The following is a 23,375-nucleotide window of genomic DNA, read 5'->3' on the forward strand; positions in this document are numbered from 1 at the left end:
ACCCACAACAGTTATGGAGGCAAGGGAAACAGGCCCTTGAAAAGAAGGTAATGTGGAGTGAGTTGCCTCCAGTCCAGGAGGCTTCTGAGGCAATGGAGCAGTGTCAGTCTTCAGCTGCTAAGCCGAGAAGATCTGGGAAGGAGTCAGTCAGAGAGCCTTGGGCCAGAGCTCCAGTGGCTCTAGGAGTGGCTGCCAGGTGAGTTGAACAGTCCAGCTTCCAGTGGGGTCCTGCACAGATGGGACATGGCTTAGGAGGAATCCCAGGCTGCGGGCATTCCTTGGCCCAGTGGCCAGATTTCCAGCACTTGTAGCAAGCTCCTTGGGGAGGAGGTTCTGGAGGAAGCCCTGGCAGCTGCGGTTCAGGCATTTGGAGTTGTGTGCTGGAGATATGGCTGGGATTTGTCTCATAGTGGAGGCAAGGAATTGCAACTCAGAAATAAGTTGCTACTTGACTGCCTCAACTCTATTATTGTACACCTTGAAGGCGAGGTTCATTAAGTCCTGTTGTGGGGTTTGAGGATCAGAATTTAATTTTTGGAGCTTTATTTAATGTCAGGAGCAGATTGGTTAATAAAATAAAATGCATATTGAGAACAAGTCAGCCTTCTGACCTTTCAGGGTCTAGGGCTGAAAAGTGTCTCAGGGTTGCTGTTAAACGGGCCATGAACTGGGCTAAGTTTTTATATTTGATGAAAAAGAGCCTAAATGCTAACTGATTTAGGAGGGGTCAGATAAAGAAAAATGAGCATTAACCTTGACTATATCTTTAGCTCTATCTACTTTTTTAAGAGGAAATTTCTGGGCAGGTTGGGGTGGGCTAGTCGAGGAACAAAACTGTAAGCCAGACAGTGTGTGAAGAGTTGAGGTAATAAAGGATTACAGGGTGGGGGAGCGGAGCCTGAGGAAAAATTGGGACCTAGCTTGGCCTGTTGAGGAGGGGATAGGTTAGATGGGTCTATAGAAAAGGAAGATTATAAAGACTCTGCGACGCTTGGGGTTGGGACTGAGGGGACAGGAGGGAGGAAAAAAAGGAAGATTTGGGACGAGTTGCATTGGGAACAGACTAGGGAGGGACCGATGTGTAAAAGAATGCCTGGACATCAGGCACCTCAGACCATTTGCCCATTTTATGACAAGAATTATTTAGATCTTGTAGGATGGAAAAATCGAAAGTGCCATTTTCTGGCTATTTGGAACTACTGTTGAGTTTGTATTGGGGTTAAGCGGCATTGTAGAATAAGGCATTTAGGTTTTAGATCAGGTGTGAGTTGAAGAAGTTTTAAATTCTTGAGAACACAAGCTAAGGGAGAAGAGGGAGGAATGGAGGGTGGAAGGTTGCCCATAGTGAGGGAGGCAAGCCCAGAGAAAAGAGAGAGTAGAGACACAGAGAGAAGGAGTTCAGGGGTTCTTGCTCGCCAGAAAAGTGGAAAAGCGGTCAGGGCGCAGAACTAAGGGATTGGGGCATAAAAATAAGAGGTTGGGGTGCAAAAATAAGAGACCGGGACACCAAAATAAGAGGTCAGGGTTCTTGCCCCTCCCCCAGAAAAGCAGAGAAGGGGTAGCGACAGGGAGGGTAGGGGTTGGGGTGCTTGCCCCTCCCCGAGACAAGCAGAGCTTGCCACTAAAGGTGAAGGACCAAGGCAAGCGTCCCTGCAGTGTGGTCAGACATCTCTGAAATGTGGGTGAGTAATCAGAAAGGCATCCCTGCAATGATTAAACACCAAGAGAAGCCTGCCTTCCCCAGTCCGTGACTGGTGCCGGTGTTTTGGGTCCACGGATAAAACGTGTCTCCTTTGTCTCTACCAGAAAATGAAAGGAATTGAAATTAAGAGAAGGGAGAGATTGAAAGGTGGCGCCAAGATTGAAAGGAGAAAGAGGTTGAGGGATAGTGAGAGAGGTTGGAGAAGAGAGTAAAAGGAGGCTGCTTACCCAATTTAAAATTGATGAGATGTTCCTTGGGCTGGTTGGTCTGAGGACCAGAGGTCATAGGTGGATCTTTCTCATGGAACAAAGAGCAGGAGGACAGGGAATTGATCTCCCAAGGGAGGTCCCCCAATCCAAGTCACAGCACCAAAATGTCATGCACGTCCATGTGAAGAGACCACCAAACAGGCTTTGTGTGAGCAATAAAGCTTTTTAATCACTTGGGTGCAGGCGGACTGAGTCCGAAAAGAGTCAGTGAAGGGAGATGAGGGTGGGGCCATTTTATAGGATTTGGGTAGGTAAAGGAAAATTACAGTCAAAGAGGGGTTGTTCTCTGGCAGGCAGAAGTGTGGGTCACAAGGTGCTTGGCGGGGGAGCTTTTTGAGCCAGAATGAGCCAGGAAAAGGAATTTCACAAGATAATATCATCACTTAAGGCAAGGACTGGCCATTTTCACTTGTTTTGTGGTGGAATGTCATCAGTTAAGGTGAGGCAGGGCATTTGCATTTCTTTTGTGATTCTTCAGTTACTGAAGGCCATGCAAGTCACAAGGGATGCGATGGCTTGGCTTGGGCTCAGAGGCCTGACAGACACACTTCCTGTATCTGCCTTTTGCATGACAAACTTCCATAACTTTCCTCAGCCAGACTTTTTCTTTTACTTCTCTGTGCAGGACACATTTTCTATTTCTCTTCTGTGAAGAACACGTTTCCTGCTTTTTCTCTGTGACAGACACACTTGCTGTTCTTCCCCTGTATCTCCCTTTTACAGGGCCCAGTTCTTGTTTCTTTCCTGTGCAGCACACGGTTTCTGTTCCTGTCCTGTGCAAGACACACTTCTTAATCTCCTGAGACAGAAGCACTCCTCTTCTTCCCCTGTGCATTAAACACTTTGTGTGTTTCCCCTGTGCATGACACACTTCTTTCTGACCTGTGCAAGACATGTTTCCTGCTTCTCTCCTGTGAATGACACATTTTCTTATTTCCCCTGTGCAGAACACACTTCCTGTGCCTCCACTTTACAGGACTCACTTCCTGTTCCCCCTCTGTGCAGCACACACTTTCTGTTTCTGTTCTGTGCGGGACACACTACTTGTTACTCTCCTTAGAGAGACACACTTTCTGTGTCTACTTTGTGCAGGACACACATCCTGTGTCTCCCCTGTGCTGGACACACTTCCTTTTACTCCTCTGAGACAGACACACTTTCTGTTCCTCCCCTGTGCAGGACACAATTTCTTCTTCTGTGAAGGACATGCTTCTTCTTTCAACTCTGTGAATGACATACTTCCTGTGTCTCCCCTATGCAGTACACACTTTCTGTTTCTCCCCTGTGCAGTAGACACTTCCTCAGTCTCTTCTTTGCAGGATACATTTTCTATTTCTGCCCTGTCCTGTACACACTTCTGTTTCTATACTGTGTAGGACACACTTCCTGTTATTTTTGTGTCACAGCCACACTTCCTGCTCTTCCCCTGTGCAGAACACATCTCCTATTTCCCCTGTGCATGACACACTTCCTATTACTCTCCTGAGAGAGACCCACCTTCTGTTCCTCCCCTGTGCAGGACACACTTCCTGCAATTCCCTTGTGCATGACAAACTTTCTGTTATTCTCCTCAGACAGACACTTTTCCTGTTATGTCCCTGTGCAGGACACATGTACAGTTTCTCTTCTGTGAGGAACACACTTCCTGCTCTTCCTGTGTGAAAAACACACTTCCTGTTTCTCCCCTGTTTAGCACACATTTCCAGTGACTCCTATGTGCATGATGCGCTTCCTGTTTCTGTCCTGTGAAGAACACTCTTCTTGTTTCTCTCTTGTGAAGGACACACTTTCTGTTCCCGTTGTGCAGGTTACACTTTTTGTGTCTCCCCTTTACAGGACATACTTCCTGTGTTCCCCCTCTGCAGGACACAGTTCATGTTCCTATTCTGCACAGCATACATTTTCTCTTCCTGTCATGTGGAAGACCTATTTGTTGTTACTCTCCTGAGACAGAAACACTTCCTGTTCTTCCCCTGTATGTGACATACTTACTGGGTGTTCCACATGCGTGACACACTTCCTCTTTCTGTCCTTTGCAAGACCCACTTCCTGTTTCTCCCCTGTAAATGACAAACTTTCTTGTCTTCCCTGTGAAGGACACACTTTCTTTGTCTTCCCTTTGCAGGACACACTTCTTGTTTCTACCTTGTGCAGCACACACTTTCTGTTTCTGTCCTGTGCAAGACACACTTCTTGTTACTCTCCTGAGACAGACACAGTCCCTTTTCCTCCCCTGGGCAGAATGAGTTTCCTGTGTCTTTCCTGTGCCTGACACACCTTCTGTTACTCACATGAGACTCAGTCTTCCTGCTTCTGCCCTGTGCAGGATGCACTTTTTGTGTCTCCCCTGTGCACAACACACTTTCTGTTTCTCTTCGTTGCAGGACATACCTCCTGCACATTCTTTTTGCAGGACACACTTCCTATTCCTCCTGGTGAAGCACACACTTTCTGTTCCTCCCCTGTGCAGGACACACTTCTTGTTAATCTCCTGAAACTGACACACTTCCTGTTCTTTTCCTATATAGGACACACTTTCTGTTTATCCTTTTCCTCCTTTCAGCAAACACTGCCTGTGTCTACCCTGTGCTGGACACATTTCCTATGTCACCCCTGTGTAGGACACACTTCCTGTTTCCCCCTGTGTAGCAAGCACTTTCTGTTCCTCTCTTGTGCAGGATAAACCTCCTGTTTCTCCCCGATGCAGCACACACTTTCTGTTCCTCTCCTGTGCAGGTTACAGTTCCCGTTTCTCCCTGTGCAGCACACACTTTCTGTTTCTTTCTTGTTTCAGAACACACTTTTTGTTACTCTTCCCTGTGTTGGACACACTTCTTGTTACACTCCTGAGACAGACACACTTCCTGTGTCTCCCCTTTTCAGGACACACTTCCTGTGTCTTCCCCATGCAGGACGCAGTTCCCGTTCCTCCCCTGTGCAGCACATACTTTCTGTTCCTCTCCTGTGCATCAAACATTTTGTTTCTTTTCTGTGAAGAACACACTTCCTGTTCCTCCCCTGTGCAGGACACACTTCCTGTTTCTCCTTTGTGTGGAACATAGTTCCTGTGTCTCCCCTGTACAGGACAACCTCCTGTTTATCCTCTGTGCGGGGCACACTTTTTGTTCCTCCCCTGTGCAGGATATACTTTCTATGTCTCCTTTCTGCAGGACACACTTCTTGTTCTTCTCTTGTGAAGCACACACTTTCTGTTATTCTCCTGTGCAGGACAGACTTCTTGTTAATCTCCTAAGACAGACACATTTCCAGTTCTTCCCCTGTGCAGGATGCACTAACTGTTTATCCCTTGTGCTCTCCTGAAACACCCTTCCTGTTCCACACTTCCTATGTCTAGTCTTTACAGGACACACTTCCTGTTTCTATTCTGTGCAGCACACACTTTCTATTCCTGTCCTGTGAAGGACACATTTCCTGTTACTCTCCTGAGACAGACACACTTCCTTTTTCACCTTTGTCTTTCTTTTTCTTTTTTTTTTTTTTTCTATCTGTCCTTTCTTTCCATGTTTTATTTTTTCCTTCATTTATTTTTTCCTTCCTTCCTTCCTTTTTTCTTTCTTTTTCTTTCCTTCTTCCCTTCCCTTTAATTCTTTCTTTCTTTCTTTCTTTCCTTCCTTCCCTTCTTTCCTTCCCTCCCTCCTTCCTTTTTTCTTTCTCTTTCTTTCTTTTTCTTTCACTCTTTCTTCTTTCTCCTCTTCCTTCCTTCCTCTCTCCCTTCTTCTTTCTCTCTTTTTGTCTCTTTTTCTTCTTTCTCTCTTTTTCTTTTCTTTCTCTTTTTCTTTTCTTTCTTTCTTTCCTTCCTTTCCTTCCATCTTTCTTTCTTTCTCTCTTTTTCTTCTTTCTTTCTTTCCTTTCTTTGTTTCTTTTTTTCTTGTTTCTTTTATTTCTTTTTTTTTTTTTTTTTTTTTTTTTTTTTTTTTTTTTTTTTGAGACAAGATCTCACTATGTTGCCCAAGGTGATCTTGAACTCCTGAGCTTGAGCAATCCTCCTTGCTTGGTCTCACAAAATACTGGTACTATAGGTGTCAGCCACCATGCCTAGCCCATCCATGTTGTGTATCTTTGTAGCCACAGATAATATTTCAAAAGTATTAAGTAATATTTCTCTTTTAAAAAATCCTTATCTTCCTTCTCCTTGCCCCAAATATGCACATAGTTTCCTATGGCATGGGAATTTCCATTGCAATGCTACATTCCCAGATAAACATCTTTTCTTTTGCAGAGTCTCTCTGTTCTTTAAGGTGACACCAGCTTATTTCAGCACGCTTAAATGTTAAACTTTTAGACATTTTTTCATCAATTGATAGCCTGATTCAAATCAGCATAACCTGTTTGTCAGAAAATCCTGGTTAACAACTCTAAAAATCAACAAAGATGGTGTTCTAACTTATTAATAAAGTTAAGAAAATATCCAAGAATGATAGACTTTTTTATACTTTGGAAAAAGAAAACTCTCAAGGAAAAAACAATGTTTTAAGAGATTTTGGGCCAGACACGGTGGGTCACACCTGTAATCCCAGCACTTTGGGAGCCCAAGGCAGGCAAATCATGAGGTCAGGAGATCGAGACCATCCTGGCTAATATGGTGAAACCCCAACTCTATTAAAAATACAAAAAATTAGCCAAGTGTGGTGGCAGATGCCTGTAGTCCAAGCTACTCAGGAAGCTGAGGTGGGAGACTGGCGTGAACCCTGGAGGTGGAGCTTGCAGTGAGCCGAGATCCCACCACTGCACTCCAGCCTGGGCGACAGAGCGAGAAAGACCCCACCTCAAAAAAAGAAAGAAAGAAAAAAAAAAGACATTTTGTTCCCTGTTTAACATGTATTTCTCAATATTGATTTATTTGCATAACAAAGTTTAATTTTTAACTAATAAAAGTAGAGGGAATTATCATGGCATTTATCATCATAACTTAAAATAGTTATAAAGATTATTTTCTTTCTTTTTTTTTTTTTTTTTTTTTTGACAGGGAGTTTTGCTCTTGTTGCCCAGACTGGAGTCCAATGGCACAATCTTGGCTCACTGCTACCTCCGCCTCATGAGTTCAAGTGATTCTCCTGCCTCAGCCTCCTAAGTAGCTGGGATTACAGGCACGAGCCACCATATTCAGTTAATTTTTTTGTATTTTTAGTAGAGACTCTGAGGCCAGAGTATAATTCAACAAATCTAATTAGAAAAGTTTTAGAACAAATTTTTATTTCTAGTCTTTGGAGACTAACAGGATGACTTGCACAGAAATCCTGGCTAAGTCTTTGGCCAAGTAGGGGATATGGGCAGCATGAATGACAGAATCCAAGAGCACATTACTTAACAGTCCTTACTAAGGAAAACCCCAGTCTGTGTAGAGAATCCAAAATGGTAATCATGTATGCGTTTTAGCACTGTTGTTTTCCACCCTTACTCTCAGCGATGCCTGGAGGTTACCCTCATGTCTTTGGACAGTTTCTTATCGCCATTTTTATATTTCTTACCCACCGTTTATCTCCTATTACCTATGGAAGCATTTGGTGACCAAGGTTTTGTTCAACATTAGACAGCAGAAGTGGGGAACTGCAAAACAGGTGATGTCATTGTTTTTTGTTGACCTTCACATCCACATTTCCATTATCATCCCACAGCAAATTACCTTGATTGTCTGCATATTATAAGGAACACCTCCAAGCTAACAACTTTCTCTGCTTTATTTTAATCTGTCTTCACCATCTGTAATACTTTTGGCATGCTATGGCTCTCTCAATTAAGTGGATGCTCCTTTTTACTATCCCGTGTAAATATTTTTCTTCTGCATTTTTTTGTTGTGTTGAGAGTTTCCCTCTGTCACCCAGGCTGGAGTGCAGTGGTGCAATCTTGGTTCAGTGCAGTATCGACTTCCTAAGGTGATCCTCCCACCTCAGCCTCCTGAGTATCCAGGACCTCAGGTGTGTGCCACCATGTCCAGTTAATTTTTTTGCAAATTGTAGAGGCAGTGTTTCATCATGTTTCCCAGCTCCTCTCACACTTCTGGGCTTAAGAGATCTTCTCACCTTGGCCTCCCAAAGTGCTCGGACTACAGGTACAAGCCATTCTGCCAGGACTGCATTTTTTCATTCTAGTCCTTGCTTTTATTGAAGTGTCCACCCTATGCCTGTTTTTGTGTGAATGTGTGTATGTTATACTTCCTGAAGAAATGTCTTCTCTGCTTTTCTCCTCCCTTCCTGTCTCTAGTATCTCATTCTCCCCCAAGAAACTAGAATTTCTCCATTGAAGTTAGATTTTTTTCCCCCCACAGAAACTAGAATTTCTTTTCTTTCAAGGTGAATCATAGAATCAGAACCTCTTTTCTTCATGACTAGCCATAAGACCTAAAATTATTACAGTAGCTCCCCCCTGCCTTTCTGGGTGAAAACTGGCTCTTCTCTTTTTTTTTTTTTTTTTTTTTTTTTTTTTTGAGAGTCTCGCTCTGTCTCCCAGGCTGGAGTGCAGTGGCCGGATCTCAGCTCACTGCAAGCTCCGCCTCCCGGGTTCCCGCCATTCTCCTGCCTCAGCCTCCAGAGTAGCTGGACTACAGGCGCCCGCCACCTCGCCCGGCTAATTTTTTTGTATTTTTTAGTAGAGATGGGGTTTCACAGTGTCAGCCAGGATGTGTATTTCTTTTTTTTCTTTTTTTTGAGACAGAGTCTGGCTCTGTTGCCCAGGCTGGAGTGCAGTGGTGCAATCTCCGCTCACTGCAAGCTCCGCCTCCCGCATTCTCGCCATTCTCCTGCCTCAGCCTCCCTAGCAGCTGAGACTACAAGTGCCTCCACCTCGCCTGGCTAATTTTTTTGTGTTTTTAGTAGAGATGGGGTTTCACGGTAGTCTCCATCTCCTGACCTTGTGATCCGCCCGCCTCGGCCTCCCAAAGTGCTGAGATTACAGGCGTGAGCCACCACGCCTGGCCTTGTATTTCTTTTAAACTCAAATGAACTCAGTAGAAGTTGACTCAAATACATGGTTTCTGCAACATTAATTTGGTAAAAATTATGCCTAAGCATTTTCATAGAAACACAATTGATTACAGCAGCAACAATCAACTTTTCACTTTCCTTAATTACAGCTAGATGTTTCATTTCCATCTTTATTTGCATGCAAGGAGGTTACATGGATTCCAATATAAGTGATACGTCTTCCTAGTCATTGATTCTGAGAAAGGTCTCTACAAAACCTGCCTGAAAACCTTTTCAATAAAAACGATGGTGTATCTGGAATTCCACTGTGAATTCATGCATGTAACACAATCCAGGGAAAGACAGACCCAGTGAGTCCCTCAGAGCTTCTCGGTGGTATCTCACTTCTTTCTGCTTTGCATTAAGTAGAGTTTCACAAGACCCACAACACTTTGCAGTTTTTCTTTGATTTTCCCAATAAGACAGTTACAATAAAATTCACATTAAGATGTCAAAGGGAAAAGAAAAAATTATTTACTAGCATTCCACCAAATGAAAACTCAAAACTTCTCTTATGTATACAGGTAACCCAGGTAGACTATTTCATTACTAAATGAGGTTCTTTCTTGTTTGATTTCTCTAACTACTAACTCTGTCTACATGAGGCATTTCTCCAGAATTTTTCTGGTCTTCTTCTTCACTTCCCCATCAAATATACAGTAAAACAGAAGACCAGTGATAATAAAACATGAATTGTTTATAGGAATGGCATGTCCCTTGCTCTCAAAGAGATGATCGCTCATAAGAACATTTTGTTTGTTTGTTTGTTTGTTTGTTTGTTTATTGAAACAGGAGCTCACTTTGTTGCCCAGGCTGGAGTGCAGTGGTGCAATCTCGGCTCACTGCTACCTCTACCTCTGGTGTTCAAGCAATTCTCTTGCCACAGCCTCTCGAGTAGCTGGGATTACAGGTACACACCACCATACCCAGCTAATTTTTGTTATTTTTAGTAGAGACAGCATTTTGCTATGTTGGCCAGGCTGGTCTTGAATTCCTGACCTTAAGTGATCTGCCCACCTCAGCCTCCCAAAGTGCTGGGATTACAGCCATGAGCCACTATTCCCAGCCTTCTCATAAGAACATTTTGCGTATAGGAAATCTCAACTTCGTGGTGCTTCAACCTGTCTGTTGGTACCTGGATAGAAATAAACAAAGCCTAAGGTCAAAGTTAAGATCAAGGTATTCTGCTGGGAGACCTGGGATTTCCAAAGACAAATGTAGAGTCAACAGCAAAGGTCTCAAAAGCAGTGAAGCTCACATGCATACCCTGCCTGAATTTGGATTCTCTGAGCTGTATTGTAACATCTTTATTCACAAAGATGTAAATAACTAAATTAGGTGAGGTATATACAATGTCTGACACAGACTAATTACTTAAACATCATTTTGACTAGAAAATAATGTTTTTTCCCCAAAAGAAATAATTCAGAATGTTATTTTTTAAAGTTAACTCTCTGTTGCACGCTTTCAATTATATGACATTCTGGAGAAAACAAAACTATGGAGACAATAAAAAGATTAGTTGTTGATACAGGCTGGGGGAGGAGGGACATAAATAGGTGGAGCACAGAGGATTTTAGGAAAAGTGAAGCTATGCTGGGTGATAGTATCGTGTGGGATGCATTATGGATTTGTCAGAACCCTCAGAATGCACAACACCAACCATGAACTTAAACTATGGACTTTGGGTCATGAAGATGTGTCAATGTAGGCCCATGGATTGTAGCAAATGCACCACTCCAGTGGGGGATGTTGACAGTGGAGGAGGCTGTGCATGTCTGGGGGCCCAGAGTATGTGGATAGTCTCGGTACTTTCCACTCGATTTTGCTGTAAACGTAAAACTGCTCTAAAAATAAAGGTCTATTAAAAATAATAATATGGCGACTGGGCATGGTCATTCACGCTTGTAATCCCAGCACTTTAGGAGGCCAAGGTAGGTGGATCACCTGAGATTAGGAATTCAAGACCAGACTGCTCAACGTGGCAAAACGCTGTCACTACAAAAAATAGAAAAAATTAGCCAAGTGTGATGTCACATGACTGTAGGGAAGCTGAGGCACAAGAACTGCTTGAACCCAGGAGGCGGAAGTTGCAGTGAGCCGAGATCATGCCATGGGTGACAGAGTGAGACTTCATTTCAAAATAATAATTATTATTATAATTACGACAATATGGCGGAAGGAATCCTTGAGGCTCATAGTTCAAGACCAGCCTTGGCAAGATGACAAGGCCCCATCTCTACATAAAAGAGAAAAATTTGCTGGGCAAGGTGATGTGCACCTGTATTCCCAGCTACTCATGAGGCTGAGGTGAATGGATTGCTTAAGCCCAGAAGGTCAAGATTTCAGTGAGCCATGATCACAACACTACAATCCATCCTGGGCAACAAAGCAAGATCTCACCTTGAAAATTAAATTACCACTACTATTACTACTACTACTACTACTAATACTACTAATACTACTAATAACAAACAACTATATGATCTATGGAAACTTTGATGTATGTTAAAAATTCTTGGCCAGTTATGGTGGCTCACGCCTGTAATCCCAGCACTTTGGGAGGCCGAGGTGGGCGGATCACAAGGTCAGGAGATCGAGACCATGGTGAAACCCCGTCTCTACTAAAAATAGAAAAAATTAGCCGGGCGCAGGGGCGTGCGCCTGTAGTCCCAGCTACTCGGGAGGCTGAGGCAGGAGAATGGCGTGAACCCGGGAGGCGGAGCTTGCAGTGAGCCGAGATTGCGCCACTGCACTCCAGCCTGGGCGACAGAGCGAGACTCTGTCTCAAAAAAAAAAAAAAAGACCAGCCCTGGCAACATGGCAAAACCCCATCTCTACCCCCCTCCAAAAAAAAACTACAAAATATATTAGTGCGTTGTGGTGATGGCATGTGCCTGGAGTCTCAGCTAGCCAGGAGGCTGAGGTGGGAGGATCACTTGAGCCTGGGAGGTGTAGGTTGCAGTGATCCAAGATCATACCATTGCCCTCCAGCCTGGGCGACGGAGTCAGACCCTGTCTCAAGGAAAAAATAATCCATGTCTTATATCATATGGCAAGCAACACCAGGGATTAACATCATTAATTTTAGATTCTTTGTTGATTCACTCAATAAATTATTGATGTCTATTGTGTAATAAACCAACTCTAAGTGTAAAGAATACAGGAGAAAAAAACCCTCAATATTTTCATCAGATAAACAAGGCAGTAAAGTAAGTCAACACCTCGTTAAAAGCAATCACTTAAATTTTTTAGTAAATTGCTGTTTGTGTAAGTTGAGCTGTGTCAGAGGCTCAATCCTGGTTCACTCAAAGTGATGCCTTCCTGTATTTGAATGTGTGCACTGCAGTCTGATTGACATGCAAATGATGTTGCATATAAAAATGTCCATCATGTAAGAGGATATCTCAGAGGTGCAGGGAGGTGAGAAGATGTACCAAAGATCACATCTTAATTGAGCTTTAAAGCTGAGATTAAAATGCAGGTCTAACTGGCTTGCAAGCCCTGTTCTTTGTGCTCTTAGATATCATCAAACTGTTCTGTTCTCAAGATTGGGTCAAGGTTGGACAGAGGCAAGCAAGAATTTTAAAGGTTGGGTCAAGGTTGGACAGAGGCAAGCAGGAGCTTTAATCTCTCGCCATCCCTGCATGCTCTTGTGAGCCAAAAAATAAACTGTGCAAAGCCCACAGGCAAGGGCTCCCTTGGGTAGGACTGAAGTCACAGAGCATCGATGGATCCAGCAGACTTGCAACAGAGGCTGTCACCTGCTCTCCTGCCTCGTCCCATTCCACAGTGTTGACAGCTTTCATGTTTTTTCTTTAAGATTGAGTGCTAACAGGCAGACATCTCTTGCATTAGGAGCTGGGGCTGTGACTCCTAGTGCTAAACACAGCACCTCACTGCTGAGAATAAGAGGTCTCAGTGTGAGGAACAAGGGAATGAAAATCAAGGGATACTCTCTTGCATCTAAGAAGGGCTTTGGCTAGCACTGTTTCAGAGGCATATGGAGAATTTAGGTTCAATAAATTATGTTCTTTATCCTGCTGTCCAGAACATTTATTCTACCTATTCCTTTATATATATACACACACACATATTTATGTATGTTTATATACATATAAATATATACATATATTAATATATGTATTATATACATATACGTATATACATATGCATATATGTATTACATACACATACACATATATGTATATTTATATGTATATAATACATGTATATACACATATACATATAAATATATATTTATACAGAAATACACATATATATTATATGTATATTTAATACACATATATAAAATATACATATATTAATATGTATATAAAATATATATTTATATTTATATATTTTATAAAAATAAATATTTCATATTTATATATTTCTATGTCTGTATAAATATATATAAATTATATATATACTCCTATATATAGAAATATATATTTCTAGATATACATATAAATATATAAATATAAAATATGTATTTATATATAGAAAATACATATTTATATATGTATATTTATATATAGAAACAAATATATGTATAGTTCTATATAAAAAGAAATAGGTAGACTATATATAGAAATATATATAGGTATCTCATCTATTTGTCATCTCTATCTATCTATCTGTCTATCTGTCTACCTCCTCTCTCTCTCTCTCTTGTCCCCTCCCTGTCTGTCTGTAAAGTTGCACCACTTTTCTAAGCTACTGCATGGAGGTGACCACGTGAAACCAAGTATCCACTACATTTTCAACAGAAGGCATTGTGTAGGTTGCATTTGCAATGAATTCCCTTCTCCCTCACTCCAGGAAGTGAATTAGCTTTTAAATCAGCTAAGCCATGATTCCATTTGGACTTAATCAACATTTCCATGTAACTGCAAAAACAAATGGGTCTACATTTCATCCACAGTGTCAGAAAATCTGGGATATGCATTAACTAGAGGTGATGATTAACTTAACATTTGCATGGTATACATAAACTTGTCATAGGTCATTTTGTGTGTGTTTATGTGTGTGTATTCTAACTATAGTTGCATCATCAATTTTTAAAATGACTTTCTTATGCATTTGTGGAAGGTCATTGATTCAATATGGTTATGTGATAGCCATCTGTTCAAAATTTTTTCAACATATAAGCAATTTCCCTTAATATTTTAACTCTACAACTGATGATCAGAGAGCTAGAGAATTTTGATTCTGAGTTGATTCCATTGTTTCAAAATCACCCATTGGACTTATACAATTTTAAGTGGAAGTATGTTTTTTCATGTGAGTGAAATTTCCACATGCTTTGAAAAAATAAGCAATGATTCATGAGTTTCCCCATAATATACTTCCCCACAATTGAAACTGGGTGTATACCAAGTATTTGCAAATTCAGGCAGACATGATAACCAACAGTCTTCTTTTAATTTTACCAATAACCAAAATCAGTATAGGTAGACATATTTCTTTGTACACAAAATCCTGCATAACATGAGTAAAAGCATGAGTCCCTATGTTCACATTAAATGCATGTAAATAAATCAGATTAACAGAGCATATGAAACAGGGAGTTTCAAAGAATAATTTCAAAATCCTTTCTACTAAGGTTATGTTATATTTTCAGCTATTCACTTACTGCTCATATCAATGTTTCACTCCAAATCTTAGAATTCTTTCCTTTACAAAAAAAAATGCTTCACTTGCTTTTATCTCTGAACCAGCAAGTTTTGTTTTTTAATGAAAGGAAATCTTGAAAATTACTCTCTGTTCATTTTCCTAGTCTTTTCCACCCATGTATTTTCTCCATTGATGTAGATGTGGACATGGAACTCTCCTCCTTCAAAAATTATATTTCATGTGCCGCTCCTGAAGCATTAAAGGTGTCTGGTGAGCTGGCAGGAGGTAGTAAGGTTTTAAAAACTTTTAAGTTTTTCCCTTAATTCATCCAAGTCTCAGATCACACCCATGATACTTAATTCCCTGCTACTTATTGTAAAGATTCATTAAGCAAATCTGGGGAACTTTTATTTTGCTAAAATACAAGGGTATTTCAGGAATGATAATTATTCCTTCCTTTTCAGCTCTTAAAAACACACAGAAATCCAGTTTACATCACTGGATGCTGGGCAAATATGTCCCATGGAAGCTGTAATAGGTTGAATGGAGACATTTAAAATATGAGTTCACATCTTAACCACAGAACCTAGGAATAGGACCTTATCTGGAAATAGGATCTTTACAGATGGAATCATGTTAAGGATCTCAAGATGAGATCATCTTGCATTATCTGGGTGGGCCCTAAATCCAATGACCAGTGTCTTTCTAAGCGGTGTCCTCTTGGGGTGCTATGCAAAGCAGACACTTTGTTCTTGGTGAACACAACACACATTTTTTTTCTCCATCTTTGGGCTTCTTCTTGGGAGTATAACTTTTATAGATAGCCAAGCATCAAAGTGTCCACTGGGGGTCAGGCATGGTGGTTCATAACTGTAATCCCACCGCTCTGAGATGCCAACTTGGGAGGATCACTTGAGGCCAGAAGCTCAAGACCAGACTGGACAACAGAGCAAGACCCCATCTCTATTTTTTTAAAAAGTGCTCCACTGGGAAGATTCTCCTCTTTCACTTGCTACCGTCATCTCCCTCTCAATATTACCCCTACTGCTGAAGCAATGCTGTCAGACCTTTGCCATTCTCAGAGACAGACACAGAGGAGAGTGGCCATGTGGAGATGGGGGCAGAGATTGGAGTGATGCGGTCACAAGCCCAGGGATGCCAGGAGCCCCCAGGAGCTGGAAGAAGCAGGAAGGATCCTTTCCTAGAGCATCTGGAAGGAAGTGAATACAAATGTAGTGGACTAAATAGTTGCCCCTAGAAGGATCTGTCCATATCCTAAAGCCTAGAGCCTGGAATAAGACCTTATTTGGAAATAGGGTCTTTGCAGATGTAATTAGTTAAGGAACTTGAGATGAAATCATACTGGATTACAGTGATTTCTAAACACAATGAGAGCTGTCCCTATAGGAGACAGAAGAGCAATAGATGACTTGATGCAGAAAATACATAAATAAATACAATAAAATAAGAGACACAAGAGGAAACACAGACACAGACACAGAGAAGAAGGCCACATGGAGACAGAGGCAGAGATTGGAGTGGTGTGGTCACAAGCCCAGGGACCCCTGGAGCCCCCAGGAGCTGGGAGAGGCAGGAAGGAGCCCCCCCACCCCCCCCCAGAACCTCTGGCGAATGGTCATTCTGAAACACCTTGATCTCAGGCTTGGGTCTTCTGAACAGGGTGGGGGGAGAATAAAGTCTTGTTATTTTTAGCCACCCAACATATGTTAATTTGTTAGGGGCCTTAGGATATTCCTCCAGAAGTTTTCCTGGAAGCTGCCAATTTTATCTTTTTAGCAATAACTGTTTCCTTGGTATCATAAGGCAGGAACCATTCAGGGCAAAGAGAACAGCTGGGGTGCAGCCTGCCTTCTTCTAAGTGCACTTCTGCAGGTCACAGGCTTCATCTCTATCTGGATCCTGCCTGTCCAAGATGGTCATTGGCATCAAACTCTGTCTTGATTTCATGGCATAATAAAATTGTCCCATGCAATTCCTCCCCTCTGCTTTACAGTTTGCCTACCTTGTCCTCTTCTGCTCTGGGGAAAGTTATAAAATTGCACACTGAAAAGAACAGATTTGGGACCCCAGTCTCACAATTCCATGTGTCAAGAGAGGCTGTATGTAAAAATTAGACAGGGTAGATTGTCTTCCCTTTATCAGAAAGTGGAAAAGTAGACACTTGCAGAGAAAGGGGGTTCCATTTAGAAAGAGGAAGCGTCACTTTTTTAGCATAAGAGTTTTGCAAAATGAGCATGGCTTTTGTGAATGTATAGATCTGAATCAAAATGAAAAAACTGGCTTTTGATTTGGGAGCAAATCGAACTTTGAATCATGAATGCTGGTATGTTCTCTCTTTTACTCTTGGGTCTTTACTCTTGAGGCACTTGGAACCTTCTGCAAATTCTTCTTCAAATTTGTGGTAGGGGCCCCCAGGTGATCTCCAAAATAGACACGTTGTTTTTGGTAAACACAACACATGCTTTTTTCTCCATCTTTGGGCTTCTTGGGAATATAACTTATAGTCCTGCACCAAAGTGCTCCACTGTAGGTCAGGCATGGTAGCTCATACCTGTAATCTCACCACTTTGAGTGGCCAAGTGGGAGGATCCCTTGAGGCCAGAATTTCAAGACCAGACTGATCAGCATAGTGTATCTTTATTTAAAAAAAAAAAAAAAAAAAAAAGTTCTCCACTGGGAAAATTCTCCTTTTTCACTTCCTACCACCATCTCCCTCTCATTGTCACTGCTACTGCTGAAGCAATGCTGTCATATTTTGCCACTCTTGGCCTCTCTCCCTCTCACTGTTTCTCTCTGAAAAGAGCCCAGAAACCCAGCTCATAACAAAACCCTCACATAGATTGCAATGAAAGATCTCTTTCCTCTCTTCTTTTTTTTTTTTTTTGAGACGGAGTCTGGCTCTGTCGCCCAGCCCAGGCTGGAGTGCAGTGGCGCGATCTCGGCTCACTGCAAGCTCCGCCTCCCGGGTTCACGCCATTCTCCTGCCTCAGCCTCCCGAGTAGCTGGGACTACAGGCGCCCACAACCGCGCCTGGCTAATTTTTTGTAATTTTTAGTAGAGACGGGGTTTCACCGTGGTCTCGATCTCCTGACCTTGTGATCCGCCCGCCTCGGCCTCCCAAAGTGCTGGGATTACAGGCGTGAGCCACTGCGCCCGGCCTCCTCTCTTCTTATACCTTCTTATTACTTGATAAAAGAATTACAGATGTTCATCTAAACATTTACTAACAGTATAATCTCATTCATGAAATATCTTTACAATGTAGGTTGTTTTTTGTTTTTTGTTTTTTTGAGAGGGAGTCTCACTCTGTCACCCAAGCTGGAGCACAATGGTGCGATCTCAACTCACTGCAACCTCTACCTGTCAGATTCAAGTCATTCTCATGCCTCAGCTTCCCAAGTAGCTGGAATTATAGGCATGCACCACCATGACTGGATAATTTTTGAATTTAGTAGACAGGGTTTCCTCATGTTGAACATGCTAGTCTTGAACTCCTTACCTCAATTATCTTCCTGCCTTGGCCTCCCAAAGTGCTGGGATTACAGGTATGAGCCACTGTGCTCAGCCTGAAAGTTACAATTACTAGCAAGAAAAAGATGACACATAGGTCAGAGATACAAAAATCAAGATAGAACTCTTTTAGTATCCTCAGGTTTTGGTAGACATATGTTCAACTTGTGGTCAAGTGTGGTTGCCCATTTTCAAAAAATATTTGGTTGGAGAGGACACAGAGAAGGTAAAGGGTTTGGTGAATGCAAATGGAAATAAAGAATATTTAATGAACCTTGAGAAAAGTAGAGGCAAGACCTGAGATCTAGTCAAGCATTTTTTAAGAGCATCATTAAAAGATGGCATCAGAATGCTTTTTCTCTGTCTCCACAAATGTTCAAAACTGAGAAGAGACAAAGCTGCATTGTCTTTTTTTTTTTTTTTTTTGAGACGGAGTTTCGCTATTGTTACCCAGGCTAGAGGGCAATGGCATGGTCTTGCCTCACTGCAACCTCCACTTCCCAGGTTTAAGCAATTCTCCTGTCTCAGCCTCTCCCAAGAAGCTGGGATTACAGACATCCCTTGCCCAGCTAATTTTGTATTTTTAGTAGAGACAGGGTTTCTCCATGTTAGTCAGGCTGGTCTTGAACTCCCGACTTCAAGTGATCCCCTCGCCTTGGCCTCCCAAAGTGCTGGCATTACAGGCGTGAGACACCGTGCCTGGCACACTGTCTTATTAGAATGGAGTCAGCTACAGAGGCATATGCGTGATTTTTTCTATCAAAAGCAATCAGCAGTGGGATCTGTAGAGACCTGTCCAAGCTCCCTTCCAACCATATATTCCCATGAATGTGCCCCAGGTTATGAAATCAGTTCCAGGACCAGAGTTTACAGTCCCTCTGAGCCCACTTAGACACATATTACAGAAAACGACATTGGTCCTCAACTGTGTATTTGAAAAATAAATATGGTCCTAATTATACTAACTACCTTTGCATACCAGAAGTTTTATCCATCTCACTTTAAGGTCATGTATTTGGGAAAGGACAGCCTCACACGTGGAAGCCATTTCTCTACAATTTACTAGGTGATCACAGGCTTCATTTCATCAAATCTTTTTTCTACAGTAGCCTCATAACATTCCCAGAGATACCAACGTGAGGAGTGACCATTTGCTGCTGCTATGTTCTTTCCTTGGTTGGTTCCATTATAGCCCTTCAAGGATAGAGCAAATGGGAGTGATGGCCCAAACCTGTAATCTCAGCATTTTGGGAGGTCGAAGTGAGTGGATCACCTGAAGCCAGAAGTTTGAGGCTAGCCTGGCCAACATGGCAAAACCACATCTCTACGAAAAATACAAAAATTACCTGGGTGTGGTGGCGCACACCTATAATACCAGCTACTTGGAAGGCTGAGGCAGGAGAATTGTTTGAACCTGGGAGGTGGAAGTTGCAGTGAGTCAACATCATGTCATGCACTCCAGCCGGGGTGACAGAGAGACTGTCCCCACCCACCACTCCCCAAAAAAGGAAAGAACAAAAGATCAAAGAAGACATCTCACAATAATCCTACTTGTTTCTCAGAGATGGTGGTCTGGAACAAGAAAAAAGGATGGATAACAATGAAGTCGGGATCCTGACCAAGATGGCCGAATAGGAACAGCTCCAGCCTCCAGCTCCCAGCACGAGTGACACAGAACATGGGTGATTTCTGCATTTTCAACTGAGGGACCAGGTTCATCTCACTGGGGAGTGCTGGACAATCAGTGCTGGTCAGCTGGTGCAGCCCGACCAGCAAGAGCTGAAGCAGGGTGAGGCATCGCCTCACTTGGGAAGTGCAAGGGAAAAAGGAATCCCTTTTCCTAGCCAAGGGAAACTGAGACACACGACACCTGGAAAATCGGGTAACACCCACCCTAATACTGTGCTTTACCAAGGGTCTCAGCAAACAGCACACCGGGAGATTATATCCCACACCTGACCCAGAGGGTCCCACACCCATGAGGCCTCCCTCATTGCTAGCACAGCAGTCTGAGATCTAACTGCAAGGCAGCAGCAAGGCTGGGGGAGGGGCGACCGCCATTGCTGAGGCTTAAGTAGGTAAACAAAGCTGCCAGGAAGCTCGAACTGGGTGGAGCCCACCACAGCTCAAGGAGGCCTGCCTGCCTCTGTAGACTCCACCTCTGGGGACAGGGCATAGCTAAACAAAAAGCAGCAGAAACCTCTTCAGATGTAAATGACCCTGTCTGACAGCTTTGAAGAGAGCAGTGGGTCTCCCAGCACAGAGTCTGAGATCTGAGAACGGGACAGACTGCCTGCTCAAGTGGGTTCCTGACCCCTGAGTAACCTAACTGGGAGACATACCCCACTAGGTGCAGACTGACACCTCACACTTTACACAGCTGGGCACACCTCTGAAACGAAGTTTCCAGAGCAAGAATCAGACAGCAACACTCGCTGTTCAGCAATATTCTATCTTCTGCAGCCTCCGCTGCTGATACCCAGGCAAACAGGGTCTGGAGTGGACCTCAAGCAATCTCCAATAGACCTGCAGCTGAGGGTCCTGACTGTTAGAAGGAAAACTAACAAACAGAAAGGACACCTACACCAAAACCCCATCGGTACATCACCATCATCAAAGACCAAAGGCAGATAAAGCCACAAAGATGGGGAAAAAGCAGGGCAGAAAAGCTGGAAATTCAAAAAATCAGAGCACATCTCCCCCTCCAAAGGAACGCAGCTCATCGACAGCAACGCATCAAAGCTGTACAGAGAATGACTTTGACGAGTTAAGAGAAGAAGGCTTCAGACCATCAAACTTCTCAGAGCTAAAGGAGAAACTACATACCCAGCACAAAGAAACTACAAATCTTGAAAAAAGAATGGAAGAATGGATAACTAGAATAATAAATGCAGAGAAGGCCATAAACGAACCAATAGAGATAAAAACCATGACATGAGAATTACATGACAAATGCACAAGCTTCAGTAACTGACTCGATCAACTGGAAGAAAGAGTGTCAATGATTGAAAATCAAATGAATGAAATGAAGCAAGAAGAGAAGTCTAGAGAAAAAAGAGGAAAAAGAAAGAACAAAGCCTCCAAGAAATATGGGATTCTGTGAAAAGACCAAATCTACATCTGATTGGTGTGCCTGAAAGCAAGGGGGAAAATGGAACAAAGTTGGAAAGCACTCCTCAGGATATCATCCAGGAGAACTTCCCCAACCTAATAAGGCAGGCCAACATTCAAATTCAGGAAATACAGAGAGCGCCACAAAGATACTCTTCGAGAAGAGCAACTCCAAGACACATAATTATCAGATTCACCAAAGTTGAAATGAAGAAAAAAATGTTAAGGGCAGCAAGAGAGAAAGGTCAGGTTACCCACAAAGGGAAGCCCATCATATTAACAGCACATCTCTTGGCAGAAACTCTACAAGTCAGAAGAGAGTGGGGGCCAATATTCAATGTTCTTAAAGAAAAGAATTTTCAACCCAGAATTTCATATCCAGTCAAACTAAGTTTCATAAGTGAAGGAGAAATAAAATCCTTTACAAACAAACAAATGCTTGGAGATTTTGTCACTACCAGGCCTGCCCTACAAGAGCTCCTGAAGGAAGCACTAAACATGGAAAGGAACAACTGGTACCAGCCATTGCAAAAACATGGCAAAATGTAAAGACCATTGATACTAGGAAGAAACTGCATCACCTAAGGAGCAAAATAACCAGCTAATATCACAACGACAGGATCAAGTTCACATATAACAATATTAACCTTAAATATAAATGGTCCAATTAAAAGATACAGACTGGCAAATTGGATAAACAGTCAAGACCTATCAGTTTGCTGTATTCAGGAGACCCATCTCACACGCAGAGACACACATCGGCTCAAAATAAAAGGATGGAGGAAGATCTACCAAGAAAATGGAAAACAAAAAAAAGCAGAGATTGCAATACTAGTCTCTGATAAAACAGACTTTAAACCATCAAAGATCAAAAGAGACAAAGAAGGCCATTACATATGGTAAACAGATCAACTCAACAGGAAGAACTAACTATTCTAAATATATATGCACCCAATACAGGAGCACCAGGATTCATAAAACAAGTCCATAGAGACTTAGACTCCCATACAATAATAATGGGAGTCTTCAACATCCCACTGTCAACATTAGACAGATCAACGAGACAGAAAGTTTACAAGGATATCCAGGAACTCAACTCTGCATCAAGCGGACCTAATAGACATCTACAGAACTCTCCACCCCAAATCAACAGAATGTACATTCTTCTCAGCACCACATCTCACTTATTACAAAATTGACCACATAGTTGGAAGTAAAGCACTCCTCAGAAAATGTAAAAGAACAGAAATTATAACAAACTGTCTCTCAGACCACAGCGCAATCAAACTAGAACTCAGGACTAAGAAACTCAATCAAAACTGCTCAACTACATGGAAACTGAACAACCTGCTCCTGAATAACTACTGGGTACATAACGAAATGAAGGTAGAAATAAAGATGTTCTTTGAAACCAATGAGAACAAAGATACAACATACCAGAATCTCTGGGATACATTTAAAGCAGTGTATAGAAGGAAATTTACAGCACTAAATGCCCACAAGAGAAAGGTGGAAAGATCTAAAATTGACACTCTAACATCACAATTAAAAGAACTAGAGAAGCAAGAGCAAACACATTCACAAGCTAGCAGAAGGCAAGAAACAACTAAGATCAGAGCAGAACTGAAGAAGATAGAGACACAAAAAAACCCTCCAAAAAAATCAATGAATCCAGGAGCTGGTTTTTTGAAAAGATTAACAAAATTGATAGACTGCTAGCAAGACTAATATAGAAGAAGAGAAGAATCAAATAGACACAGTAAAAAATGATAAAGGGGATATCACCACCAACCGACAAAAATACAAACTACCATCAGAGAATACTATAAACACCTCTACACAAATAAACTAGAAAACCTAGAAGAAATGGATAATTTCCTGGACACTTACACTCTCCCAAGGAAGAAGTTGAATCCCTGAATAGACCAATAGCAGGCTCTGAAATTGAGGCAGTAATTAATAGCCTACCAACCAAAAAAAGTCCAGGACCAGACGGACTCACAGCCGAATTCTACCAGAAGTACAAGGAGGAGCTGATACCATTCCTTCTGAAACTATTCCAAACAATAGAAAAAGAGGGAATCCTCCCTAACTCATTTTATGAGGCCAACATCATCCTGATACCAAAGCCTGGAAGAGACACAACGAAAAAAGAGAATTTTA

General features: G+C 42.2%; 1 long non-coding RNA gene across 3 annotated transcripts in view; it reads left to right on the forward strand.

Moving 5' to 3' along the window:
* The window catches only part of LOC141409508 (uncharacterized), a 43,592-nt gene continuing 20,217 nt past the window's right edge, over positions 1-23,375 (forward strand). For 2 of the 3 annotated variants that reach the window (XR_012430466.1, XR_012430467.1), the window contains exon 1: positions 1-196. This is a non-coding gene — a long non-coding RNA (uncharacterized lncRNA). Of the gene's footprint in view, positions 197-19,663; positions 22,948-23,375 lie in introns of those variants that run through there. The other variant, XR_012430465.1, reaches the window with a different exon arrangement.

This window comes from Macaca fascicularis, chromosome Y (assembly GCF_037993035.2).
Source record: "Macaca fascicularis isolate 582-1 chromosome Y, T2T-MFA8v1.1".
NCBI lineage: Eukaryota > Metazoa > Chordata > Mammalia > Primates > Cercopithecidae > Macaca > Macaca fascicularis.